The following is a 9,722-nucleotide window of genomic DNA, read 5'->3' on the forward strand; positions in this document are numbered from 1 at the left end:
CGATAACATATTTTATTGAGCCTCGTTTGAACCACGAGTTCGGCTAACTAATGCTCTAATATTCTAGTCATTTTCAAGCTTCTTAAATCCTTTCAAAGAACTCTCATTCATGTTTTCTTAGGTCCTCAGTTTTCCAGGGATTTCGATATAAACTGAACAAATATAGCTTATTAAGACCTCATGTATTTTTCCTTATACATTCAAGGTTGTCTTAATCAATTCTTTACCATTTTCTTCATATATTGTGTAATTTCTATATATCTTCTAATCTTGGAGATATGATTGCTTCATGTTTGATGTAAAATGACTAAAGATACTTGTTTGATATAACAAGGGTACGCATTAGATATTTATCTGAAGTATGGCATAAGTTCTATCTATTCTCTAATCTAGTAGGCATGGTTGTTTCAAAACAGATGCCATGTCCATTTCTGATATATAATGAGTAAAAAGACTTGTTGAATATAGCTGGGGTAAATGCTGTTTATTTATTTTAATTATTCTAACTTCCTCATCTTCTTTTTTCTAAATGTTAAACTTCTAAGGAATAAATGACGCAAGATTTGTATTAGATTTTGTAATGTTAAAGGTATGATATGGAGTATGGATTATGATATGTGTGTGTGTGTGTGTGAGAGAGAGAGAGAGAGGGAGAAGAGATCCATGCTCCACTTAGATGCAAAAACATGCTTCGGACTCGAACTAAATCATAACATTGTGAACATATTCACAATATCTACCTTGGCGCATACTAAGAGGGTGCCTAACTTGTTTAGTTGGCAAAGTCACTAGTTGTTGATACCTTTCAAACCCTATACACATCCAGTTTTGGCCAAACTTCATCCCATCCTAGTTCTAAAAAATTATGATCCATATCGAAGACATGCACTTTGCAACCACATGGATGCCCAAGCCCCAATTATAGGATGCAACACCTAGAGTATTGCACTGAAACAACAAAATAACCAAATCATTCCTTTAGAAAATCTTAGATTTATTAAAATAAATAATCTGCTTATATGTTTGCTACAAATATTTATGTAGCTTATTATGTTTACTAGGTAGTCCTGAAATGAATTGTTGACTACCATGCAATTCTTTGCAGGATGCTGAATCCAAGAAAAAAGAAGTAGGAATACAAAGAAAAGAATGATATACCGTCACAGAGCCATCTTCATAACGCTGATAACGTTGGTATGCCATGAGGTCCTCTTCATACCCTGGTCGTTTCAGCTCAGTCTTGTTCTGCTTCCTATTAGCACGAGCTTGTGAAAAGACCATGGAATAGTTAGTGGCACCTCCAGCCTTTTGATCCCATCCCCCAAATTGAGGGATAGCCTTCCAACCATTCTTCTAGAGAAAAAAAACAAAAAAAAAAAAGAAAAAAACCTCAATTGATCAATAAATGGTTAAAGAGGCATAGATAAGAACAATTTTACAGACCAAAAGTTCAGCCCACATAACATTTATGCTCCCATAGAATATTGTGATTGCAAATGGAGACAATAAACGAATAGCTAATTTAATATATGACTCATTGACACAGAAGATTCTACATAAAATTTTAGACTGAGTGCAAAATAACTTTTAACATTCAATAAAATTGGAACGATACAGAGAATATTAGCAGGGCCAAATCCTTAAAAGAATTTTATACAAATTGAGGAGTGCCACAAATGGTAAAATAGACAGAAAACATCAAGTCAATTTTCTTTTACATCACAGCAATTGTTTTACCTATTGCTATTAAAACAAATTTAGAAATAAGTAACTGAAATGTTAATTTGGTTAAAGATTGGTTTTAATGAACATGAGGTCATGCAATGAACATCAGCCCCCAGCACAAAAGAAAAATGTATAAATTAATGCTTCTTTTCTTGAAAGGAAAATGCTCTCTTACTGCAATTGATTTGAAACAAACTCTGCAGTTGATATCAAAGAATATTCTTTTCTAAACATTCAAGAGAAAAACAATATAAAGTTGTTAAATTACAATGCCCCTAAAATGATTAAACTGAACTAATAGGAATCCCAAAATAATGATAAAGTGAAAATATGATCTTTCTTTCTTTCACGCTTTTGAAATACCTCTTTGAGGTGCTCCATGACTCGTTCAGAGCGGGGGATGGGGATCCTTGGAGTCTGATATGGCCAACCCTTATTTATAGAGGTGCTATTGAACGACAGAAGCCTGAGGGAATGTTTCAATATTCCGTTTTCCATGGCTTTCCTTATTTATCCTCCTTGTTGTCTTTTTCTTTTGGGTCCTTTCAGTTTTTTCTGTTTTTTAAACAACAGAACAATTCTCTTAAATGGAATGTGGTGGTCAGACGAACCCTCGGTTGCTAATTCTGGTCAAAGCCCCAAGCTTTTAAGCTTTGGTTTGCTCGTTTTGTGAACACCAAGGTTTTCTTGGACCCATTAATGCTGGTTTAGCAACTTAATAACAATCAACCATTCCAATGCCTCCTGCAAGTCCAGCAATTATCTTTGTAACGAGATCTCCTCCCCTCTATGAAGGTATGGCTCCCAGGGATCTTCCTCACAACTCTCTCTCTCTCTTGAGCCTCTTCTTTTGCTCATGATCACTGTCCTCACTCCACTCTATATCTCTTTACGCTATAGAAAAAATTGTTTTTTCTAACTCTGATCTACCGATGCTAGAAAAAAGCGTCGGTAATTTAGTTACCGCACCAAAATTTGCCGGCGCTTTTTAGTAGCGTTGTCAAAAACCAAACTAAAATGATGCTTATAAACGTCGTCTAAAGCCAATAATAAGACGATGCTTATAGGCGTCGTTGGAAGCCGAAGCCAAGAAGGATTAAGACAACGCTTATAAGCGTCGTCCGAAGACAAGACTAAGACGACGCTTATAGCTCTAAACGCTTTAAAGCGTCGTTAAAAGAAGCATTACCGACACTTATACGCATTGCTAAGTGCTTGATTTTCGACGCTTACATTACCGACGCTTTTGCGACGCTTTAGGAAGCATGGGAATAAAACTACGGATGCTTATAAGCGTCGGTATATACATTAAAAAGCTACAGCAATGCTTGATTTTCTTGTGGTGTTAGTACTTATTCATGATAAAAAAAAACAAGGTGAACACAATGAAGTCCTTGGTTATGACTAGAAATTTGTGATTAGTTATATGACTATAAAGACAGCCCTTTCATCAAAAATCTCCACAAATCTTGATTGGTGAGCTTGCTAGGTTACAAGAGAGCTAAAATTGATCTGCAGCACCTTACATCGAATCAAATCATGGCTGAAGTAAAAAATGGCAGAGAACACACCACCATAACTACCCTTCACGATTGTGCTTAAGACAACAACAAAGATATGAAGAAACTATAGGGCATAGAACCTCCATGCTTGGTTTCGTGGGATAACTGATAAAAATATATTAGGAGTCCTATTTGAATTTGCCTTTTATCTTAAAAAATCAGTGAAGCTGGTCGCAAAGCATGGCATGGGTGCAAGGAATGCTAAATGTGGCTCCTAGAAACTTTCATATAAGCATATCTACGAGGAAAATGTTAGTCGAACCCACTAAGGGGAATGAAATATGAGACATCTTGATGAAGCATTCTACTTTCTCATACACTTATTGAGATCATGGACTTTGCTCGGGGGGTCATCTTCCAGAGGCAGTACCTTCGATTTTTAGCATTTCACTTTAGAGAAATGTCTCCAAAAAATTTGAAAAATTAAAAAATTCACAAAATCAAAAATTATCAGTTGTCGGCTCTACTTTAGAATCAGATAGGCTAGATAACAACTTATCATTTGAGGATCATTCCACAGTATCTTTCTCAAATTCTAAGGATCATACTTTTCTACAACCAGTAAGACATCTAAGGAGCCTTCTAATCTGGATATGCCTGTGTCTCACATTCTCTCTCTCTTTTGGGGCACATCCTGAAACCCTCGTTCTTTTGTTCTTCTGCTATTAAAGCCCAACATGAGGACTCTTTTCCTTCTGGTGATTTTCTTGAAGCCTTTTCCTTTTCTAATGATTTTAAGGCACAATGCTCCACTGTTTCTGAGATTCATCTAAAATGCTCTTCTTTTCGCTCCCCAAGCTAATCTGCACCACAAGCCTCCCTGTCACACCCTGACCATGTATGTGAGCTAAGGATGCAGTAATCACCGAATATTTATGGAAAACTTTTCCCAAAGAATTCCATCATAATATCATAAGTCATACAGTGGAATAATTTAGATAACTTAAGACCAAACTTTAAACTTAAATAACTAAAATCCAAAATTTAATATTTCATAAAAATCCAACAATATCCAAAGGTTTAATATTAATCTTTAATAAAATTCTAATCTAAATTAAAGAAATCAAACTTTGCTTCAAAAGTTAATTCTCTGAATCTGTCAAATAGTATGATACCGGTTCATGAACTAAACAACCCAATAAGTAATGAGCACTTTAATTAGATAAATCAATCAAAAGGATAATAAGAAATTTTACTGATAATAAGAATAAGGAATATATTAGTTCAAAATTAAATCCAACATTATCCAAATAATCAAATGTTAAGGTATTATCTTCACATAGAAAATATCATGCATTCAAATCCAATGTTTCCCAAAATTTAAGTTCATGAATCCAATCTTGCAAAAATATCATGTTCAACTCATCAAACATGAACTATGACTATATCGTCCCTATGGTAGAGCCCTTTTTATGATACTACTTCCTTCTTGGATTCTACCGTGCCTTTTTTATGGCATATGTCCTTTAGGATAATTCATGTGCCAATATTTAACCTTCATTGACAAGGTCTTTGCGCCAATGTTTAACCCCCATTAATTGGTGGGGTTCTTGTGTCGCACCTTTTTGTGGCATAAACCATTCTAGACAAGTCAAGTGCTAACATTTAACACCCATTGTTGGGATCCTTAGCATATTCTAGCCAAGAGTCCAAAACCAATTCAACTCGAAGCTTTTTTTTCACAATTATATTTCATGTTCCAAATTTAAAAAAACATAAACTATATAATATTGAAATTAATCGATAAGTGATAAGCATAATCAATAACAAAAATATTACTTTCAATTATGAGTCATATAATATTCAAAATAAAACATACTATTCAATAATAATAAAAATACTAATCCATCAAATTCACATATCACATATAGTACAACTCAAAATTAATTAAATATTGTATAATTTATTGAAAAATGTAGAAAAAGATTGTGCATTACTTATCTTGTAAATACAATCAAATCCAAATAAATTCTGAATATTTTCCTCCAAAACCTTAATTGATGGGCTATAGGATAGCGCCCCTTGTTGGACATTTTCTTGTCCAGGCAATCACATCTCTATGCAAAATCAAGTCCAATAATTACAAAAGGTATGAGAAATTGTAGAAATATAGATGGCAGAATTGGAGGAAGATAACAATGCAAGCCAGTTTGGGTTGTTTGATAGCTCGACTCTATTAGATATGAGTAATCCAACTGATAAAATTACTGAAAAATAATTAGACTGGACCAAGGCACAGATAACACAGTGGAGGTTGATGATGATATAACCTAATGGTACCTGACGAGGGTTGACATCGGGTGCAGCTAGCTCAAGACCTCGTACTAATAGGGTAGACCAACAAATCAAATGAAAGGGAGAGGAAAAATAGAGGGACCCGCTAGGAAAGGAAAAAAGAAAGAGAGAGAATAGGGAAGGACGGAGTGGGAGGGAGAGGCCCACAAGGTCTCTCTCAAGAAGGCAGTCATGATTGTGATGACTTGAGGGTGGAAGGGGTGGTTCATGGCCGGAAGGCCAGAAGTCAGCAACCATGGCAGGCATTGGCGGTGTTCGATAGAAGAAGAAAATTTAAAGGAAAATGGGGGAAGGCAAGATTGATTCAAACAATGTCTATTTGAGGCTTTAAATGCTAATCAGGAGCTGACATCCACTGAGCGGCCACATGGAGTGCTAAAGCTGTGAGGATCCGTACGGGCATATGTTTAGTCACACATCGGTTATTCGCTAGATAGATTTTAGATACTTATATGAAATCAAAGAACTCAAATAATACCTTTCGGCTAGCCATTTTGGATGAGGTACAGGATTATTACAAATGGTATCAGAGCAGATTCGGCCCATAATCTATGTGGATTAGAGGATGCTGCAACATGGATCCATTGCAGCTGACCATGAGTCGATTGTGGTGTTTATGATTAGATTTGAAAAGATTTAAATTTTAGTCTGATGAGGACGTCAGGTCGATTATCCAACGCCTCTTACGGAATGATTGGGAGGTTTTAACAGCCAACTAGCAGAGCGGTCTATCTGGGCCTTGCTTGGGTAACAAGCCAAGCTGTGTCCCAAAAAGCTCCAAACAGGTCAGGCGGTCTAAGGCTTGCTCAGTCTTAAGCCACAAAAGGGCCAGATATTACATTTTCTCCCCTCCAAGAAAATTTTATCCTCAAAATTTTCTAGCCCGAATCTTCAGAAAGACGCGGGTATTTTTACCGCAATTCATCCTCTAGTGGTTTGTCTTTTCCTCCTTTAATAAAACCTACTCTAGTACAAATTCAAGCCAAGTCTTTCATTATAGCGCCCTCCAAGTCAAAGTTATTATTTGTTGCCCAAAATGGTGACCCAAGAGAAAGAACGAGGTAAAGTAGAGTTTCAAAATTTTGCACAAACTTAAATAATAATTAAGTAAAATAAATTTAAAAATAATATATATAGTGAAATAAATGATAAATAAGTACAGAAGATAACAACAAGCATAAACAAATTGAACACCAAGATTTTATAGCAGTTCGGAGCCAAACTTAGCTCCTACATCCATTTTCCAAGACTTCATTCTTGAGAATTCTACTATAATCCATAAACAAGTTTATAACTTGGTTGTTTTTCGGACTAACAATCAAACTTAATTTATTTTTTCTGGCAATCAACCAAAAATAAGCTGTTTTGCTGGTACAGCTAAACCAATCTCGAGTTTCAACACTTAGGACCTCATTGCCAATTTTCAAGCTCGGCAAAACCTAATCAATTTTTCAAGATAATCATTCACAACCTAGCTATTTCATGAGTATAGTCAAACTTTATAGGATAGCTGATTTTTAACAATGCTAGCTACACCATAAACCCCACATGAGATTTTCTAATCTCATGTATTAAACAAAGATAGAAAATACATACACAATGACCTTTACAAATATTAGATTTTTCGTATTGTAGCTTGTGCTTGATTTGCTCTGAATATTGGGTTCTCGAAGAATGAAAGTTAGTTCTTTCTCTTTCCCTTTCTTGATTGTTTTATATGTTGTGATAGAACTTGAAGCTCTAAGAGTGGTGCTTGACTTGTATTCTTTTTCTTTTACCTCATCCACTCACTCTCCTTGATCCCTCACTTCTCCAATTTAATTTGGAAGTATTTATAGATTGAAAAGTTCTTGAGGAGCTATTTCTAACCGTTTGAAGTCGTTTCGTACGTTCCATGCTTGTAGAAAAAATAGCCGTTGAAGCTGTCACACGCATAAGGGGTCGACTCTTGAAGTATTAGGGTTGACTCCTGAATCCTGAGATCAACTCCTAAAATCTTGAGGTTGACTCTTGAATCCTAGTGTCGACTTTTGAAATGTTGAGGTCGACTCTTGAAACTATGGGGTCGACTCCTAAAGTATTTGAAAATGACCGTCTTCTGTTTCTGACCTGTGGCTTTCTAGGGTCGAATCCTACAAATCTAGGGTCGACTCCTGGGGTTCTGGGGTCGACTCTTCTTCACCTGAGGTTGACTCCTCCACTACAAAAGCTTTCAAAATACTTCTAATACTTCTCCAACTTTGAATTTTTTTTTCAAGGCTTTTTCATTTTTCTCTAACCTTTCAAACTCATTGAGCTCACTACACAACAAATTAACCACTGCAAAAATACAAAATCATTAGTATTATACTTAAACATTTTGTAATCATCAAAATTAACCCATTGGGTCAATAATCTCCTCCTTTTTTATAATGACAAAACTTTAATATATAAAAAGTAAAGCATATTGTGTTTCTAGGATTTATGCATAATTAATTCATTTATGTCAAACATGAAGGAAACAAATATATGCCTTAAGAACATACTTCATGAATGCTTCATAAAACTTTGAGAATTTTAGATTAACTCAAGTTAATATATTCAATATATTCAATTATGCATATACTCAACCTACTGTATCCCCCATTTTGACGGCTTCAAAAAGTTGCCTTTTGAAATTAGAGAATGTCAAAAAAATTATAGCAGCTTCAAATTTATCTTAATCAAGTTTCGGGATAATTGAAGAGCTTATGGATGCCAGCAAGAAAGATCAGATTTAGAGCTTTTAGTCATTCAACTTTGACGTATCAGACCACTTGAGGTTCAAGAATTAAGCTTCAAAAGTTTCGTACTTAGCAATAGTTAACTTTCTCTCTCCCCCTTTTTCATTAAATTAGAGCAATTAAAGATTAATTATATTGGTATTAAAGACATCAAATATTGCAATTTGATTTTTAAACGAAGCACTTGATGCACCAACTTAATAGCAAGTTGATCTTTTGGAGCTTTCGGCTAGAGGAGTGTTGACTTTTTGGAGCTATTCGGCTGGCAACCCCATTCTTTGGAAACTATCATAAAATAACACATTGATTGAGCTTCCATTATCAACAAGTATTCTCTTTACATCATATTTTGTAATAGTAAAAAAAATAACTATAGTATTATTATGAGGAGTCTGTACTCCTAGGTTGGCATCGAAGAAGGTGATGATGTCCCCTACACTCGTCTCTTTGGGGCAGCTTTGGCTTCTTGGGGAGCTCGGCTGCCCTAGTCATTTGGGACCTCAGGAGGTCCACCAGCGATGGTGTTGATGACGCCTGCTATCGTATGGCTGTCGATCGGCTTCGAAGGTGACGAATTAGAGGCTGAAGTAGTCGCTTCTCGGTCCTACCAAGTGTGCACGTATCGAGTCGCCCATGCCGAATGAGCACCTCAATTTCATCCTTGGGCTGGATGCACTCCTCGGTGTCATGGGCGTTGTCCCGGTGGAAGCATTAGTTTTTTTTCTGGTCCTTCTTGACCGCTGGAGTCCTCATCGGGCACAGAGGGAAGAGGTAGCCTTGGCCCTCAATCTCCATGTGGATTTGAGTCCTTGGGGCGGAGCGTGGATTGTACGTCCCAAAGTTCCAAGAAGGGCTCTTGTACCGCCGTGAGCCGCTCTCATGTTGAGGTGAGGCATCCCTCGACTCCCTCTACTCTTCGCGTCCCATCTTGGATCCTTTGGGAAATCTTCCACCAGCAGACTCGTGATAGAAGGCCATGGCTTCCTCCACTTTCGCATACTTATCTGCACACGCCAGCATTCGACAAAGTCCGCCGGAAAGCGCTTTTCTAGGGAGAAGAGGAAGCGCGACGGTCGTAGGCTGCTCTTCATTGCCAACATCAAGACCGATCGATCTAGGTCGCAGACCTCTAGTGTCGCCGCATTAAAGCGGCTAACATTGTCCCTGAGGGACTCTTTCTCTTGCTGCTTGATGTCGAGCACCACGTCCAAACTATGGCCCCATCTCCGCTGGAGATGCAATGTGCCATAAAGAGGCGGGCGAGCTGCTCGAAGGAATGAATGGATTCAGACAGAAGCCAAGAGAACAAGAGCTGAGCCACTTTGCGAAGGATCACGAGAAACACCTTGCACAACATGATGTCGGTGGCTCCATGCAA

Source organism: Phoenix dactylifera, chromosome 2 (assembly GCF_051530095.1).
Source record: "Phoenix dactylifera cultivar Ajwa chromosome 2, Ajwa_hap1_PhDact_Kaust_v1.1, whole genome shotgun sequence".
NCBI lineage: Eukaryota > Viridiplantae > Streptophyta > Magnoliopsida > Arecales > Arecaceae > Phoenix > Phoenix dactylifera.